This window comes from Pan paniscus, chromosome 13 (genome assembly GCF_029289425.2).
Source record: "Pan paniscus chromosome 13, NHGRI_mPanPan1-v2.0_pri, whole genome shotgun sequence".
NCBI lineage: Eukaryota > Metazoa > Chordata > Mammalia > Primates > Hominidae > Pan > Pan paniscus.
In genome coordinates this window covers 117146533-117165393 of record NC_073262.2, presented here as the reverse complement: position 1 = coordinate 117165393, position 18861 = coordinate 117146533, and the positions used below count along the sequence as shown (strand labels likewise).

At 37.5% G+C, this 18861-nt stretch overlaps 1 protein-coding gene across 3 annotated transcripts in view; it reads right to left on the bottom strand.

Annotated features, from left to right (window-relative positions):
• VWC2L (von Willebrand factor C domain containing 2 like) overlaps positions 1-18861 on the bottom strand; it is a 174175-nt gene that overhangs the window by 41680 nt on the left and 113634 nt on the right. Inside the window, exon 4 of one of the 3 annotated variants that reach the window (XR_004670311.2) lies at positions 9122-9271. The exons of the other annotated variants lie outside the window; for them this stretch is intronic. The gene's annotated coding sequence lies outside the window, so the exon portion shown is untranslated. The remainder of the gene's footprint in view (positions 1-9121; positions 9272-18861) is intronic. 3 annotated transcript variants of the gene reach the window in all.

The window sequence follows — 18861 nt, the reverse complement described above, 5'->3', positions numbered from 1 at the left end:
AGTTACGTTTGAACATGTGTTAATGAAACCATTTCTATTCAGCTTAAGAATTCTGGGGGGAAGCAGGGTGTATCAGAATGGGAGGTTAGTACTCAAACTTAGAAGTCAACTTTTCATATTGACCTAAAAGAGATGCTGTCATTAGGTTGCTATTGCCACTGAGTATCTGCCAGAGAAAACTATGTAAACTGAATGTTACATTCCTTGAGGTGTGAGTAATTCTATGAGCAGGATTAAGATTTTTTCATGAGAACTATCAGAAACTGTTCTCATAGTTGTTGCAAGGAAAAGGCATTAGTATGATACAGTGACAATCTAATACAGAGGAGGTGTGCAATAAATATTTGCTTGAATGAATGAACCCTAATTTGGCTCATCATTTCTAAACTGTGCACAAGTTTCAGTAATGTGGAGGTTTATATAAATATGTCTTTGATGAAAGTGTATGAAAATTGTACAGCCATTAGCTTTAACCACCCCTGGGATAAATTTATCCCTGGAGTAGGAAAGGCGGAGAGAGTGTGAAGGGTGAAAGATTGGAAAGGGCACAGGAGAGGCATACTAGTGGGATAATAAGATGCAGGGAGCTTGTTTTGACCGCTGCCTGCAGCAATTTTCACTTGCCTAGGGCACCCCTGTCACTGCATGGTGGACAGTAGCTAAAATAGGAATTCTGTCGGCCTTGGCAGCTGTAACACCAGCATCTGCATCTTGCATTAACTGCACATTTATGAATGATGTCAGGGTGGATCTGAGCCAGGCAGCAGCAGGAGAAGTTTTCAGTCGCTTCAACTTTGCTCCCACCTCCGTGTTAGGACCATCAAAGTCTTGTCAGCAGCAATGATTGCTCACTGATGCTGCAAGCGTGGAAGACAGGCAATTGGCAATCTCAGTCCCCAGACAGGCACAACAGCTGGTATCAGGCACCTGAGAGGGAATGCGATCCTGGTAGGTTTTGGAGGTGTTTATGTCATCTTCCAAGCTGTCTGAGAGCTTGGTGGGTTTGTGTATACATGATCAGATGCAAATAGTCCCCAGTGAGCATAGCTTGTTTTCCCAAAATTTTACTGCACTGCACACAAGGACAAGCAGAAGGAACTGTGTTAATAATCTAGTGGTGAGAGCCACCTAAAATAAGAGGAAGCCATTACAGCCAGGAAGACTGTCATCAGCAGTATATTCACTCAGGAAGCCAATGCTGTCCGATAATGAATGACCTCATCCACCTGAGCAAAAATAAACAACAGCAGCTCTTCAGCAGCTGAACTTCCCTTCTGGTGGCTGTTTATTATTCTGAATTAGAGGCAACACTTTTACCTCCGGGAAAAAAAAAAAGTAAACAGTGTTTACTCTTCCCTGGAACTCTAATGCTGTCTAAAATTCACCTAGAATATATGTTTTAGTGACTCAGATTAAAATCTCCAGGTTACTAGTGTAAATGCATTATCTGATTACTATGAAATAAACAAAAGCTCTGTGATTGTGTATGTGCTAGTTGTCAGGCACAGAGCTGAGTCTCGTACATGCTAATTGTCTTAGTCCCAGTTTTAGAGATGGGAAAACCATGGTTCGTTGGGGTTGAGTGATTGCCCAAGGTCCTACCTAAAATGTGGCAGAGCGAGAATGCAAAATGAAAACTACCCTAGCCCAAACTCAAGTCTTCATCACACTGCATGCTGCCATTTTCATCCATGCACTACGCAAACAATTATTTCTAGGCTTCCATTACAAATTTTAAGTTCATTCAGTCATTTCTTTGACAAATGTTTGAGTTCCTATTCTATGCCCAGAAGCATGCTAATCAATGACACAAGACTGCATGGAGCAATGAGGCAGCTCTAATGGCAATGGGATTAGGAGTCCACAGATTAGCAGAAAAGGACATATGTCTAGTGTTTCAGCCTGATGTAGAAACAGCTAAATGTCACTCAGATAATAAAGAAGTCAGACTTTTTTTTTTCCATTTGGGTGGTACCAAGATGAAAAACAAAATGAGACAATTAAAAGGGATGAAGAATAAGCTATATAAAAAGCCCAATGATCCTGACTGGGGATAGCTGAATAGAGGACACAGTGCTCTTCATCCCAGCCCAGATAATCATCTCTTACAGCATCCTACCATTTTGTGCCAAAGTTATCTCTGGAGTTGGTATAAGCAAAACAGCCTGCATATTATCAGCTGAAGAACCAGTCTTTTGTGATCTTATCCTTTCCAAGTATTAACATTTAACTAGCATGTCTCAAGAAAAAAAGTGCACCTGGGCTGGAAGAAGAAAAGCTAAACTTAGAGATATTAAAGGGCTAAAATAAAGTGCAATAAATGGAGATTAATTGACTGCTTTGCATGTGTTGCCTGAAGAAGAGCTTTGGTCTGACTCTGTCACTGATGAAAGACAGAACATTTTGACACTCTTAAGGGCATATATTACCATGAAATCTGTCCCAAATCCCTTTTGTCTTGCTTTCCGATGTATTGTTTACGGATGCTAGGCATTTTAATAGAAAAGCCGTCTGCTATTTACCACACATTTCTCAGAGAACAAATTAATTTCTCTGGGATTCCTCTAATTCAGATGAGGTCTGCATTCTTCTCATGTAAATCTTAGTAAGAATGCACTGTTCATTAGCATTGAATAACATGGAACTTTGGAAATAAAAGCCTTCCATCCTGGTGCAGAAGATGTTGGTTATAGGCAAGAGTTAAAGATATCAACTCCTTGGTATATAACCGCTGTGTGCAAGGAGAAACCACATCTAATGGAAAAGCTAGTGTCTTGTTTTCAAGCAGCATTGCACAGTGGCTCACAGAAGGGCATGGGCATCATATTCGCCAGGGTCTAGTTCTTGCTTCGGAATTTGCTATCTGCAGAACCTTGCCTATGTTGCCTAACGCTTCTGAGCTTCAGTGTCCTCAATTTTAAAATGGGGTGCTCTGTTAATATGTTATTTTGAAGTTTAAGAAAGATTAATGCACATGAAATTTCCATAAAATACTCGATAAAAGTTAAATATTTTTAATGGTGCAATCTATTATCTTCTTTCTGAGGATTTCATTTAAAACTCAGTTTTCCAATGCAAAGGGCTTATGCAGGGACTGAGAACTCAGCAGATGTAAGTTCTATTCAATAACCATTAGAAATTATTCACTATTTTACATGGGCCTCTCACCAAACAAATATTAACACTTTCAGGGTGATAATCAATTCCAACTAGGTTTTCTTGGGAAGGATGTGGTAGGTTCATCAATTTTATATGTTGTTCCTTCAGCTAATTTGTCTGATGTTTTTAAGTTTTCTGTGATTTTTACCAATACAAAACACACCCAAACAAGCCCCATGCAGCATTAAAAATATATTCAAGATTAAAATTATTCTTTACTTTAAAAAATTATTTTAGTGGTAAAATTTAAACTGCTTTAATTTGTTTAATACAATGTATTTTCCAATATCAGTGATGCTTGTGAGCTGTAATTTATTTTAAAGGAAGATAAAGCAGTCTGTTCCAGGAAAGTTAGTGTCTTTGTTGAAATATTAGCTGTTAAAAGTTTATGCAATCTAATTACAAGTTGCCTATCAATAAGAAGCAGCACATCAACAGAAAACAGAATACAAATCAAAATCTCAGCTTGGATTAACTACTATACAAGGTCAGGTTAACGTTGTTTTTCAATAACAAAGTTTCTGGATAAGTACGGAAATTTTAGCTTCTCAGTTTAGTGGTTCAGAATAACTAGTCACACAGTAACAGACTTAAAGGTCTCTTATTCGCATTTATTTTTTTCCAAAATAATACAAGCTACACACAGGATTTTAGCTAGCAGTGATAACTATACTGACAGTCAACTAATGACAGCATTTATTTTGCATTTGCATTTTGATTGTGGCAAATTTTGGAAAAAGGAATGAAATTGTGAAAAGTGTTATCAAAGTAATTTTATAAACTTTTCTGTGATTGAATCGAACATGTTTAGGGAATAAATCGTTTCCCTTGATGCCAATTGGGTTATGCTTTGTTGCTCCTCTGAGTTGATTTACATCCCCTTTGCAATGTTATCAAGTGTCTGTTCCCATTCTTAATCAAGTGCAGTAGTCTCCAAACAAATCAGAGGCAGTGTGGCATCCGAGGAGAGCACCATCACATTGCCTTTTAAAAATGTAATTGATTATATAGTTGCTTAATTTTATGAGGCAGCATTGCAGCAGGTATCACTAGATATGAAGCCAGATATCCATTCATGCAAGGAAGATCTATAGATGCAATTTAAAAGTGCTCATTTTAGAAATTATGAGGGTTTTTCCCCAATAGAGGTTTTAATGTGAGTTTTGCAAAAAGGCTAGACAGCTAATTTGTCTCTCAAACAACACTGAGAACTGTGGATTTCTGAAAGAAGTGACCCCAGATTCACTCACTTAACCACTTCTAGCTCTTAAGTAACTTAAAATTGACAAAGTACAGTATCAAAATTTGAACAGTAGCAGATAGTAAGATATTTTATGAATGAACTTGGGAGAAGGTAGAAAAAATATTCCATTAGAACATCTTCTCCTTTAGCAAAATTATACTGTTTATTATACTAAATTATATATTTTATATATACTATAATGTACTAAATAATATATACTAAACATGTATACTAATTAATATATTATACAAAAATTATACTATAAACTTGGAGAATCTGTTTGCATTCTTATTTGCATCTATGTTGCAATAGTTGTCCAATAAAAAATATTTGCTTTAGTTAGAAAATTTTTATCCAGGATATTTTTTTACCCACAGCACTTGAAGCCACGAAGTTACTTGCTCAACACATTTTTGTTGAATGGATTGAATCAGAGACATTTGTAACATGATAATATTCATTTGACCTGCATAACATAGGCCAAGCATCCCACTGATTTTCTACTCATACAAGCAGCCAACTGTGCTCACCTACAGTGTGTAGGAGACTGTCTATGCACATGTCTATTCAGTGTGGTAATTTGGTAGAGTGATAGCAACTTCCAGGTCTGTGAGTGAATGAACAGTTCATGAAGAGCCATTTAGCAGTTGTCAATGAATAGTGCTCAGTCTGTCTCTCAGTCTCTTATTTTGTCTGTCACAGTCATGCCAACACTAGGATACATGCCTGTCACATTGTTTACCATGACTCCTCACAATTTCCAAGCATAATCATCCCATCTCCTATAGTACTCTCATGAAAAATGTCAAATACACATGTCCCAGAGAGGAGACTGGAGAAGCAGAAAACTGCTTGGGAGAATGAGCATGTGTGATGATATACATATTTTCTTAGTGTCCAGTTTAAAATCTTACACATGGCAAGCCCACCAAAAAAAAAAAAAAAAAGGCCACTATCCTTTGGAAGCAATTTGCTTATTTTTGGTCACTTTGTTTGGTTTTATGGATTGGCTTAATGGGTTCAATAATAAATCCATGAAGAATAATTTGAAAGTATGAACAAACAAAAAAGGCCTGAATGTATTTGTTCATTTATTCCATTCATTCATACATTTTTGTGACAGATTACAATGTTATGTAATTATGTGGTACGCATAATGTTATGATGTATGTATACAATGTGGAATGAGCCAATCAAGGTAATTGACATGTCCTCCACCTTAAATATTTATTTATCCTGTCTAACTTTAACTTTGTACCCTTTGGCCAACATCTCCTCATTTCTCTCATCCCCAGCCTCTAGTAACCACCATTCCACTCTCTCTCATCCCCAGCCTCTAGTAACTACCTTTCCACTCTCTGCTTCTATGAATTTGATTGTTATAGATTTTGCATATAAGAGAGAACATGCCTTTTTTTTTTGTCTTTTTGTGTCTGACTGATTTTACTTGGCATAATGTCTTCCAGCTTCATCCATGTTGACACATGTGACATAATTATTCACAAAAGCCATGATATGGAATCAATGAAGTGTCCATCAATGGATGAATGGATCGAGAAAATGTGGTATATTTAATTCACTTTTATTGAGTCCTTATGAAATAGCAAGCATTCTCCTGGATGCTAGGGATCCAGAGACATTTATGCTCTGCCTTCCAGGAATTTACAAACTATTGGGGTAGGGGTGAGTGGATACACGAGGTTTGACAGTGTAGAGTATAGCTAAGAGGGACAACTAACCCAGATTATGGGAGAGAGGGATGGGGGAAATCTTGTAAGTCTTTTGGAAGAATGAGCCCCGAGGTAATTAAAAGGATGAATAGAAGTTAGCTTTGTAAAGTGTGTGTGCGTGTGTGTGTGTGTGTGTGTGTGTGTGTAGGAAATAATTTTGGGGTGGGTGGTGAGAGGCATTATTGTACAGAGACGACAAGAGGGAGAAAAAAAGCAATGCATGCTTGGGAATTTCAAGTATTAAACATTTATTTAGGGATAGTGATAGTTGCTATTGGGAAGAATGCTAGGGCATGAGTTTGCAGAATAAAGATGAAGTGAGATCATCAAGCCTTTGGTAAATCACGCTAGGAATCTTGACTTTATGTTGAAGACAATTGGGAATATTTCAAGCATGGAAGGAAGAGATTAGATATACATTTTTAGAAAACTTTCTTCATAGGAAGTGAAGGTAAAATACTTTTATATGATAATAAGAACATAAGATTAATGCTAATTACTTGTTGGAAGGAAAGGTAAAGGAAGCTAAGTCTGTTTTTCCACAAAAAGCATAAGGGCAAATAGTCATTTCTATGCTTTTTTTCATTTTTACTCATAAATGTTAAGATTTTAAGATTCAACTTGATGTAGCCCAAGTACCAAAATTCCGATGGTGGATTAAGTAAGTGCTGACCAGTAGTCAATTTCCTAGCTGGCTGAAAAGTATCTAAACACTACAAGGTGTTTTCAATGTCATGAGCTTTGCTTTAATTCATTGTGATCATGGGGAATACAGAAGGTTCTGCTGCTCCACCTAAGTTTTTTCTCATGTGAAAAGCTGACCTTGACTTGAAACTGCCCTGTAATTAACATACATGTTTATTGAGGGCTTATGCCAAAAAGAACCTGTGGTAGGCATTCAGCAAGTGTGTGTTTGATGAAAGAAAAAAAATCAAACCTTTAATTCAACATTCCAACATTCCAACAAGTTATTTACTGAGCATTTACTATGTGCCATGCAATATGCAAGTCATGGGGACTCTAATGGTGAACAAAAACAGGTCCTCACAGTGTAGTGTAATGGATGGATAAGAATAAAGTTAGGAGAAACACTTTGATTTCCCCTGTGCCAAAAAGAGACGTGGACGGAAATTTAAATGGGTGTAACAGCAGGACTGCCCAGGTAAAGCTTAGGTTTGGATAGAAAGCCTGAAAGCTGAGGTAATGTATCCCTATTCTCTTTTAGAGGGGAGTATATATTGCCTGCCTTATAAGGTCAGAGTCCTGTATCTTCTCTTTTTGTTGTTTCTAGGTACAGACTAGTGTGTGTGTGTGTGTGTGTGTGTGTGTGTGTGTGTTTCATTTTTCCAAATTATGTTTGAATTTCTATCATGATCCTGTTGACTTTTGTTATAAAATTTAATTCATCTAATTGATCTAAGTACTCTGTAGCTGTATACAGCCTGAGTCAGGCTGTCAGACCAATACCCAATACTTGAAATTGGGATGACTTACGCAGCTTTAAGGATCACCCTTTTGTTTATATTTCTAAAACAAAAGCTCATGGTTTATAAACACAGTGCCGCTTGGATTATAGTATTTAAAGTGGCTGCTAATTCTGTTTGAATGTAATAAACCTGGTCTTTCCCATGAGAAAGCCAAGCTCAGATCACATTTCAATAGGCCAATGTGGATATAAGGACTTTTTGACTGGATGGTGGCGGGGTAGGGGAGGAGGGGTGGATGTTGGAAGAGCATGATACGGTATGAGAATCTTGGACCAGAAGGGTGGAGAAGAGCATGGGAACTTTAACAAAAAGTTTCTTTAGTATGTTCATTAATTTTATAAATCAAATGTCAGAAAGTAAAACTCAGTAAAGAATTTGACTGGTGATATTGCAAAAGATGCTTTGAGAAAACATTATAGGAAACACAGTTTTAAATACAAAATTGAAAAATATTACCCCAAATCAAGGACTCTGCTTTGTTTGCATTTGATTTAAAGCAGACTTTATTGTTTGGCCTTAAAAATGTTTCCAGCTTGGAGGAAGCAAACTCCTAGGATCATTTTTGAAATACTGCCTATATTGCTTAAACGAAGCTTTCCTTTTCTTTATGATTCCATTCTGCCTATCAGTTTTTGCAGTATTTTCATAGCTGTGAAAGAAACTGAATGGGTCAGGCAGTCCAGAGACTTAACCTCTTTCCTAAGGCCCACTGGAAAACAATTCAAGGTTATTTGAAAATTTCCCTTGTTTTCACTAACATAACACTAGTTACAAGAACACTGCTTAAAAAGAGGGAAACATTTGCATCTGACATTACCACTTGATATGTATAAATTGGCCTACTCTTAGAATCACAGACTTTCAGAACTGGAGTTAACACTGGAGATAATGCCATGTAACCTTCTATTTAGTGTGAGAAAAGTCAGGCCTAGAGCACAGAAGAACCAGAACTTAATGTTTCCTAGATGGGCATTTCTAAGGTATTTGAGTCAGTTTTTCTTTAATAAGATTTCTCTAGTATATCTATGATCTTGTAGGATGTTTACATTGCACAACTCCAGGGGGTACAGTTCACAATGTGGTGAATAGATGATGCTCCCAGAGTCATGCAGCAGCTCTAATTTGTGCATTTTCTGTATCTCCCACCAATGCTTTCTCATTGGTGGTGATGTATTTCTTTCTGTTTAAGTGGAAGGTGCTTGCAAACAATCCATAGGATTCTGTCCATATCACAACTGCAGTTGTTATACGTTTTTATCAAAGAACGCAGAGATACAATGAACTGGAAACCAAAGAAATGCAATAATTTCTTGAAACCCTAAATTTTAATTGCAGCATGTGCAATTAAAATGCATAGCGCCCAGGCCTAGTGATGGCCTGAGCAATATGCATTGCAGCACAATTGGCATTAGGATGCGACAACGGCTTCTGGTACGGTGAGTGATGTGTTGGCTCTATTTTACCATCTTGGCTGCAGCATTATCAGTACCTCAGACACTTACCACACATCTCAGAGATACCCGGTGTGAATCGGAGGGTCCAATTTGGCCCTATGTATGTCCCTTCTGTGAAACTTTTCTGGGGCCTGGCCCTTGATTCCAGCCACCAATATCTGCAACTGAAGGGAATCAAGCAGCGCTAGGGTTCTGAAGCTATGACCAAGAAAGAAAAAGAGAGAATTGAAAGCGTTTCCATCCATTTTATTGGCAATGAGTCAAGGAAAACAGTTTAGAAATGTTTGTTAGAAGGGGCTCTCAGGAAGTCACCGTTACTTGGAAGGTTTATGGCTAAACTCTGACTGCCGTTATCCGCAGATAACTCCAACAATTTAAATTATAGAAGCCGTGTACAGATAATTCAAGGCAAGGTTGTGAGCATTTCCTAAAACCTGTTCTTTATTCGGTTGACTGAAACCAGAAAAATGTCTGTGCTTATGACTAGGGAAATTCCTTAAATCAGAGAATTCCATGTGGTTTTACTCTTGGGCTGAATTTGCATTTATATGAATAGGAATAACAACTGTGTCTTTGAGAGTTGGATCCTGTCTGTTATTTGTTTTTTCAATTACACTTATTAAATCTCTTGGCTTTTTTTTTTTCTTTTTCCCCTCTATGCCCTACAAGGGAGTTCATCACTTCAGATTATTTTAAAGATGAATGTGGAGGCAGAGACATTCCAAAGTGGAAGTTAGATAGCAAGTCAGTGGCAAAGCCCAGGGGTAGAGACCTGGGAAGACCAGCTGCAATTTGTGCTGTTTAATACTAGCAGCCTCGAAGAGAGCAGACCCATTACAGCTGCAGGCTTATTCAATTATTCTAACTTTATCTTTAAATATTGCTAGAGCATCTCATAAGCTAAAGTGCTTTAATATATATACATCTGCATACATATAAATATACATACATATACATATGTAATTACTGCTGAAAACAGTCCCAGGAGAGAGATTTTCACATTATTGTGTTTCTGGGTTACAAAAGAAACTGGAGCATGGCAAGGTTAAGTGGTTTGTCAGGTAATCGCAAGCAGAGCCACGAATCAGATATGGTGATGTAGGCAGAATTTTGTTCTGCTCACTTGTAGAGGTTGTAGACTGTCCTGGGTTTCAGTCTATAGAAGGAGTCATGACTTTGGAAGTTGGTATAGGTATCACAAAGGATTTGGGTTGGTGAGAGGGTGTCACAGGAAAAAATGCAGGAGTCAGCCTGTCAGGGTCTCCTCTCTCTAGCACAGGGTCCCCTCTCTCTAGGTCACTGCTCCAGCATCTGTATTTCCAAGTCAGCCTCCTGGGCTAATGAGGTAACCTCTGGCTGTTCCTATCCAGTCTCAGGCAGCAAAGACTCAGCTGGGAGAAAGTTTTAGGTTTCTGCTCTAACACCTGAAATGGGTTCTGCTCACTGCTCTTCACCCATACCCCATTATCAGTCAGTTGAAACCATCAAATAGAAAAAGCTGCCATTATCAGGTTTTTTGCTTATAAATACATGACTTAAAAAGAAACACAACAACCACACACAAAAATGCTTGATAGTTTTGTAAAAGCCTGCAGAATTACCACAGAGCTAAAAAATGAAGGGATATTAGCCCTTCTTCTTGTCTCCTAATTTCAATACCAACAAAAAATGGAAAGTGAACGTAAAAGACATTTCAACACAATCATAAAAGGATTATATTGAACTGTTAAAAAGAAAGGTGGGAATTGACTCCTCCATGGAAAGACTACTCATGTAATGCTTGGGGTGTCTGTTTCTTAGTGTGATAGCAATAAAATGACTTTTTTTCCCATAGTACATTTATCAGAAAAGCATGTTCTTACCTCAGTAATATCCATGTGAGCAAAGCAAAAATCAGATTTTATTACCAGCTTTTACATCTGGAATCTCAAGTAATAGTCATAATGATACTCCTAATATTATTACTATTCTTACTAGGAATTCTAGTTATTTATTGCTTCCCTACTATTAATATGTATTAGGTGTTGTGTAGGCATTTCATATGTGATCAGAAGTGGGTTATGTCAACTAATGAAGCAGGTTTTTTCAGTCTCTGGCCTAGGTTTCCTATCTCTATGGTTTCCTTTGCATTTCATGATCTCAAAATTTATAATCATTATAAATGTTACAACCATTATAATCACCCCCAGAGAAGTAGACTTCTTTTTCTCCCCTTAGCGTTTACTGAGCCGAGAGAGAAATAGTAGTATTGTGGTATCATTCCTTATGAAGAAACATTGAAACACTGTAGATTACAGAACTATATCATTAGTGCATGTGTGGAAATACTATAAAACTGCACTTGGATATGCTACTCTAGTTTTTATTTCCACTCATTTGAAAAATTGTGATAGCTAAGACAACTCTGGAAACCTGAAACGCAAGCATTCAAACCTGTTATTTCAACAAGAAAATAAGACCTCGGTAGCTTCCACTGATAGTCATGTTTTCATGTGGGCTCTCCCCTGGACAGTCACATGAGAAATTGCTTTAGCTGTACTGTCCTTTGGGCCACGGTACCTCTGGCTCTGCCTTAATGTGAAGGAAACCACTTCTGCAAAGAGCCCACTTAAGAAATGGCCTTGCTTGACATCTGCCGACTGAAGAGCTTACCCTCCCTGAAAAACAGAACACTTTACTTGAAGGAAATGTTGATTACCTGTAGAATAGATCTAATATTCCAATACAGAGAAAATGCAAAATTGCTCCTTTTGTTTTCACATTTCTCTACTGAGCTAGAATGAATTACCTGTTCTTCCATACATTTGGAAGAAGGACTCCTGTACTAAGGAAGAAATAACTTCATCTAAAAAGCATTTGTTACTTCCAAGTAATAATTATTTGGCAGTGTTTCCTTATATCCTCAGCAGAAAAATTTGTATAGACTAACACAGTCCACACACGATCAGAATGCGTTTACTCGTCAAAAGTCCTACAGATATTTGCTGTGTAGGTAGGGACTGTTACTTGCATTTTTCCTGTTTCCTGTGATTCCCAACTCAACTCAAAATTTGTAAAAATGTTGGTTGGAAGGTCCTTGGGGAATAGCCACTTTCCTTTTCAACCTTATTGAGTCTACAGGCAAGTAGCAAGATCAATGCCGAAACACAGTTAAGTTCACTTAAGGATGAAGATGGAAATATCTTAGATTCAGGAAACATTCAAATTACTGTGTGGGTGGGTGGCAATATTAAACCACCCCCATTGTTGACATTGCTGAATTTTTTGTTTTCACCTATTCATCCTAACACGATTGCCAATGCAGCTACCTGAAAACACACAAAGTTAATATTGCTGTTTAAGCAATGGTTTAGAGATTTCAGGGGTCTCCCTTTTATATGGCTACCAGCTTAATGTTGTTTTAGTAATGAGCTTTGCTTATGAGTGGGCATAAATTTTATATAAGTATACATTATTAACTCGCCATGGGATGAAAGCAGATATAACTAGGTCCCTGTGACACCAATTTATTTTCAGAGCTTGCACAAGTTACTTACAATTTAGCAAAATTTGTTTCTATCCCTAATTTTTCTTTTCTATCCTCTCACTGCTTGAAAGATCCATCTCATTCCTCTTCTAGTGCCCCTTTCTTAACTCTCCCAGGAAGGTGTGAGCCCATGAATCAGGATTGGGGTCCATGTCTGCCTATCTTTTCAGCTTCGTCAGTGCTAAGAATGTGTTATTAATAAAGGATCAGCTGCCATGGGATGAGAGCAGAGGCAAACATTACCTAATGTGTATTGTAAGCAAATGACTAAATGGGGATCAATAGTTCATATTATTAGAAAGTGTAGACTTTGCTACTAGTCGTCATTGAGCTCCACAGGTAATCTTGATCCCCTCTGCTTCTAGCATTAACTTTTCTCTCCTCACTGAGTAATTGCTGGTTGTCTTTGTTAACCACATGCCACACTGCTGTGGAAACGGTGGTGCTGTCACGACTTTAACATTTTAACTAAGGAAAGGTGAGTTGTGAAGGAGAGAAGGTTTGGCTTGAGCCCCACTTGGCACAAACTCATTTTAAAAAGTACTTTGCAAAGGAAATGGCAATGTAAGTATAGAGTAATTTCATTTTTTTCTCATATGGTAAGTTATTCTTTGACTACTGTAATTCTCATGACTTTGACATGCTTATTGCTGTTTCAGCTTTTGCTGCTGCTGTGAAACCTGAAGAACTACTAGTTTAAAGAAAGTTTGTGTTTTTAAACTTAAGATGCTAGTGAATCCACTGAATTGCAGGACTTAGTGATGGAGGCTTCTGGAACTGCCAGTTCCTTATCTGAGAAAAGATGAGGAATGAAACTACCCAGTATATGAGCGTAAGCATGAATCACTTGAACAGATGCATATAGATGACTTGATAATTCCGTCGATCTGAGATATAAATTAAACATAGTGACTGTTTGACTTCCTCAAACATTATAGCGATACCCCTATGTAGAATCGATGCAATAATGAAAATGACTCAGCACTTTCCCTATGAACCCGATTTGTAGAAAAGCTTCATAATTTAGATATAAAGCTGCAATGGAACAAAACCTGGACCTGGGAATGGCTTTGGTACAAGTGCTTTTAGCCTCTCAAGCTTTTTCAAGTTGTCTCCATGGTTTCCAGTGCCTAAAGATGTAAATCAAATATGTGGTCTTGAGTGCTTGTAAGAAGAAACGGCATATAAAAAATAAAGGAGAAAACAGAGTTTGGTCATTGAGTTTCCGTAGTTTTCTTCAGTTTTAAAATCTTAGAAAACCCATGAACCAGGAACTGTTCATTGAAAAGGCAAATGGTAGCAGGGACATACTGAACCTGTCACGCTGGCTAGGAGCCCCTTGCCCTGGAGTCAGGGCACCCATGGTTGAGTTCCCAACTCCCCAATTTGTGATTTTGGTCACGTTAATAAACTTCTCTGAGATTCAGTTTCTACATGTTGTAACATGAAGAGATGATGAAATTTGCCTTGCCATACAACACATTCACTTTCTCTCTAGGAATCCAAAAGCTGGCCTTGGGAAAGGACCCGTGCTAAGGTGGCAAGAACGTTGGATCAGGACTTTGGTTTCAGATCCTGGTTTTGTCATTGTCTAGCTTGTGATTGTAGGCAAGTCCCTTACTCTCCAGCGACCAGTTTCTCACTTGAGGAATAGTGATGTATATTTTGTTTATGTATACCTGATAACATTGGGTCAAGCTCTAAGAAACGGCTATTTTTGTAGGTGAAAATAATTGCATAATGGCAACTTCATATAGTGGAAGTGAAATAGGATTTATTGTCTCTAAAAATTCAGGAAGAGAGACTCTATCATGAACTTAATTGCAAAGAAAAGTTAATAAGAGATTAGAAATGATTAGAGAGAGAATGGTGTGTGGCTGAGGAGTGCAAGAGGAGCAGGTATTCTGCAGTTTCCTTTCTTCTGTTTTTTCTACTCTGTGTGTTAAACTCCCAGCTACTTTGATATGTTTTGTTGTTGTTATTTTTTGACATCATGAACATGCGTTTTGACAGACTGCTTTGCTCTGTAGTGATCTGGTTACCCGTGGCAAATGGTTCATTCTGGGTTCCCTCTGTGAAGCAGACTATAAAAAAAAAGAGATGTAAATTTAAAAGATTACTCCCTGGTGATAATGTGAAACAATGGCATATTAAGAATAGTTGAAGGAACTAAAACTTTTATCTCAGAGAAAAGAAAAGTTAAGAGGATATTACAATTGTCTTGAGAAACATGAAAGGCTGGTGTGTATAAGAGAGGTTAGATTTATTCCACTTGGATTTAAGATATTGAAATACACCAATAAGTATAAGTCACTGTGGGGCTTATCTCTTCAAGTCAGAGGTCTTCAAACAAGAAAGTGTTACCTCAAGAGTTGTGAATTCATGATTAATGAAGAATAATTACTTGGTAAGAACATCATAGCAGGGATTCAAATGCTGGAGAACCAGCTAGTTCTAAGGCTATTGTGTTTTCTTCCAATGCTTAAACTGTATGATTTCATGAATTCTTGATACTTCCAGGGTTCAGGACCAACCAAGAGATAAAGCAGTCTCATTTTCTGAAAACATATTCCATTTACAAAGTGTTATAGAACTTTGAGTACAAAGTTTAGAAAACACTTTGTAAGTGAAATATGTGAGCTTCAGTTTCCTCTGTTACTATTCACATACCCAAGGGATGATTTAAAATTAATTTAGCAGTTATATACCTTGTAATTTATTGTAAATGATAGAAATGACCTAATTTTTATCTCAGCTTACTGGTTGAGAAAGACTTAATATAGGGCAGTAACAATAAGTAAGGATGACTTCTCCTTAAAGTAGAACAGATATGGAAGACTTCATTTATGCCATGGATACAACTATGGAGAACAATTTTGGTGTTAATATTAATGTATTACTTAATGTCAAATATATATTGGTACTTTGAGGCAATAAAATTGGTTTATTTAGACAATAAACAGGGAGAGGAGGGCTACCTTAGACAGAGGAGTCAGGGCAGGCTTGTGGAAAGACATCTCCTTTACCATCTCTTACCAGCTCAGATGGTAAGATGGAATCAGGCTAAGTACGATGTGAGGGACAGATATTCCAGGTAGAGATAATGACAAGTGCAAAGGCCCTGAGGCAGGAAAGAACTTGCTTCAAGGAATGGAAAAAAGCTAAGGTAGGGGAGAGTGGTGTGAGTTAAGAGGCCAGAAGCAGCAGCAGGCCACATCATTAGTTAAGGATTCCATTCTAAGCACAATGGAAAGTAATTGGAGATGGTTTTCTTCTTCTTTTATTTTTTTATTTCAACTTTTTAGATTTGGGGGTACATGTGCAGGATTATTACATGGGTATATTGCATGATACTGAGGTTTAGGATACAGATGATCCTGTCAACCAGGTAGTGAGCATAGTAACTGATAGTTTTTTGACTCTTGCCCCACTCCTTCCCTCCACCCTCTAATAATCCCCAGTATCTATTGTTGCCATCTTTATGTTCATGAACACCCAATGTTAACTCCCACTTATAAGTGAGGACATGTGGTATTTTGTTTTCTGTTCCTGTGTTAATTTGCTTAGTATAATGGCCTTCAGCTGCATTCATGTTGCTGCAAAGAACACAATGTTGTTCTTTTTTATGGCTGTGTAGTATTCTATGGTGTATATGTGCCATATTTTCTACCACGGAACCACCTATACACCAGCATGTGTCATATTTTCTTTATCCAATCCACTGTTGATGGATACCTAGGTTGATTCCATGTCTTTGCTATTGTGAATAGTGCTGTGATGAATATATGAGTGTATGTGTCTTCTTGGTAGAACAATTTATTTTCTTTTGGATATATATGCAGTAATTGGATTGCTGAGTTGAATGGTGGTTCTGCTGTAAGTCTTTTGAGAATTCTCCAGATTGCCTTCCACAGTGGCTGAACTAATTTACATTCTCACCAGCATGGTATAAGTGTTCTTTCTTCTTCATCAGAGAGTTATAAGCAAGGGCGCAAGCTGGCTAACATGTGGTAATTAGGTTTATAAGAAAAGAAAGCCATGGAAGAAGAGAAACCAATAGGAAGAAACAGAATTTTCCCTATGCCTTCTAGAGAAGCTTATGATAATGAGGCAAGTCAAAGTGGAATTCAGCCAGTTTTGAATCCTCTTATATTTTGTGTCCTATATAGGTGATGATGGCTTTCTTTATAGCAGGCTGTGGTTTTACTCTTAAATACCTCAGGTTGTAATTGTGTCACTTATTTTATTCTATAGTAAACGAATTGAAAAATGCCAAAAAGTATTATATGAATATGGGGAGGTGTGAGCAGGGAGGATTAATCCATTTTCACTTCACTCTTTAACCAAGTTTCTACATGGTGATGTAGCTCTAAATATATGTATAGAACTACATGGAAATGTAAGTAACTCTCATGGATAAGAAATGGCTTTTTTTCCTCTAAATATGTAACTTTTCCCCCCGAATGTTTCCATTTATGTTCAGATATTCTCAGAGTATCCATTGTCTGCTTTGGAAAATATTAATACTTATTTCTCTGTGGATATATACATTATTCTGAGCTTCCAGAGTGATTATATATAATAGATTAATATATAAAATATATTAATAATATATGTTATTTATTTCTGGTATGACTGTGAAAATAAAAATTATAGCTAATACTTATTGGGTACTTATATGCTGAGAACATATATACATATAGAACACTGTTCCAAATGACTTACATGTACTAAGTCATTTAATTCTCACAATAATGGTATGTGGTATGTACTACTTTTTATCCATATTTAATATGTGAGAAAACTGAAGCTGAGAAAGTCTTAGAAACTTGCTCAAACCACACTCACATTGTGTTTTCGGGGCCAAAGGTTTAAATAAAAAGCAAAAGGTTCCTTCAATTCAAGTGGACAGTTGTTTTTAATGCTCATGTCACAGCAATCATTGACTATTAACCTTAATGTTATCGACTGACTTTTTTCTCATAGCAGATGATCTTCTGCAGCCAGATTCAACTGATGGATCTGGGAGCATGGTAGGGATGTGAGGAATGAATTATTTCTGAGAGTGTTTCTTAGAACACCGGTCAGAAGAGGCAATTCCAGGGGGTTCCATGCCCAGAGCAGTTAAGAGAGTTATTGCCACATTCACATCATCTTTTTAAGGAAGTGCGGTGCACATTCATATACTAAAGAATTTTGAAAAATCACTTTCAAATCCAGCATTTCCCAGACTTATTGACTCTGGAAACAACCTCCTCACCCGGGTAACAGTAATCCTAATTTTTGTAGAACACATTTTTGTGAAATGTAATATTTTGTATACTCTGTTACCGAGTTGCTTACCTTGGGAGTGAACTACCTGTGTGCAAACTTTTGTCTGTTTGCACACATGTACTTCCTGTCTTCTCCTGGTCCCCTCACCTGCCAGGCCTGAGGTTCATTGCTTTCCTCTTATTCTCAAAAAAATCTCTGACCCTCAAGGTGGTTAAAAATTCCAGATGGGGATTTTTCCTGAAGAGAAATGGACCGGGTAGGATGAAATAGTTTTTCAGTTAGTGCAAAAAGAATTCACTAGGAACTAATGATCCCATTATTTAAGTGTGTGTGTGTGTGTGTGTGGCAGAGAGAGAACTCTTCTTGCACCCAAGCTTTTCTAAACACAAACCACTCAATTGGTCTGTGGCCCTGTCTTGTACTTGACATTTCTAAAAAAAAGAAAAAAAAAAGCCAGCCAAAGTGCCCTTGGCTCTGAAGCTGTCGGTGGAAAAATAGAAATGAATTTATTGTGTGTTCCTCTCAACTTTGAGTCAAGATTCTATAACGGTCTACAATATATTTGGTGTGATAGTCAAATGATCTGATTCTTTTAAATAAGTTGTGAAGAGTTCAGTCTTTCATTTGAAGAGACGAGAGCATTAGTGAGAAAAAAACTGGGGCATTGATGCGGCATCATCAACTTCCTCACTCAGCTGTAATTACGTTCTAGAGTGTAATTAGGTTCAGGCAGGGACCATGTGGCTCTCACTTGCCACTGTATCCTCAGCACCTAAAACAGCGCCTGGCACATGCTAGTACTTAATAAATACGTGTGGAACGAATGCAGAATAGGTTAGAATCCAAACTGGGTTAATTACAATTTGTATTGCCCATAAAGGTCAGAGGTCCTTCTAGTTTAATCCCCTCATTTTTAGAGAAAACTTAGACTCCAGATCAGATCTAAGGGAGAAAAATCCTCAGAACGTGGCTCAGATGTACAAATTTT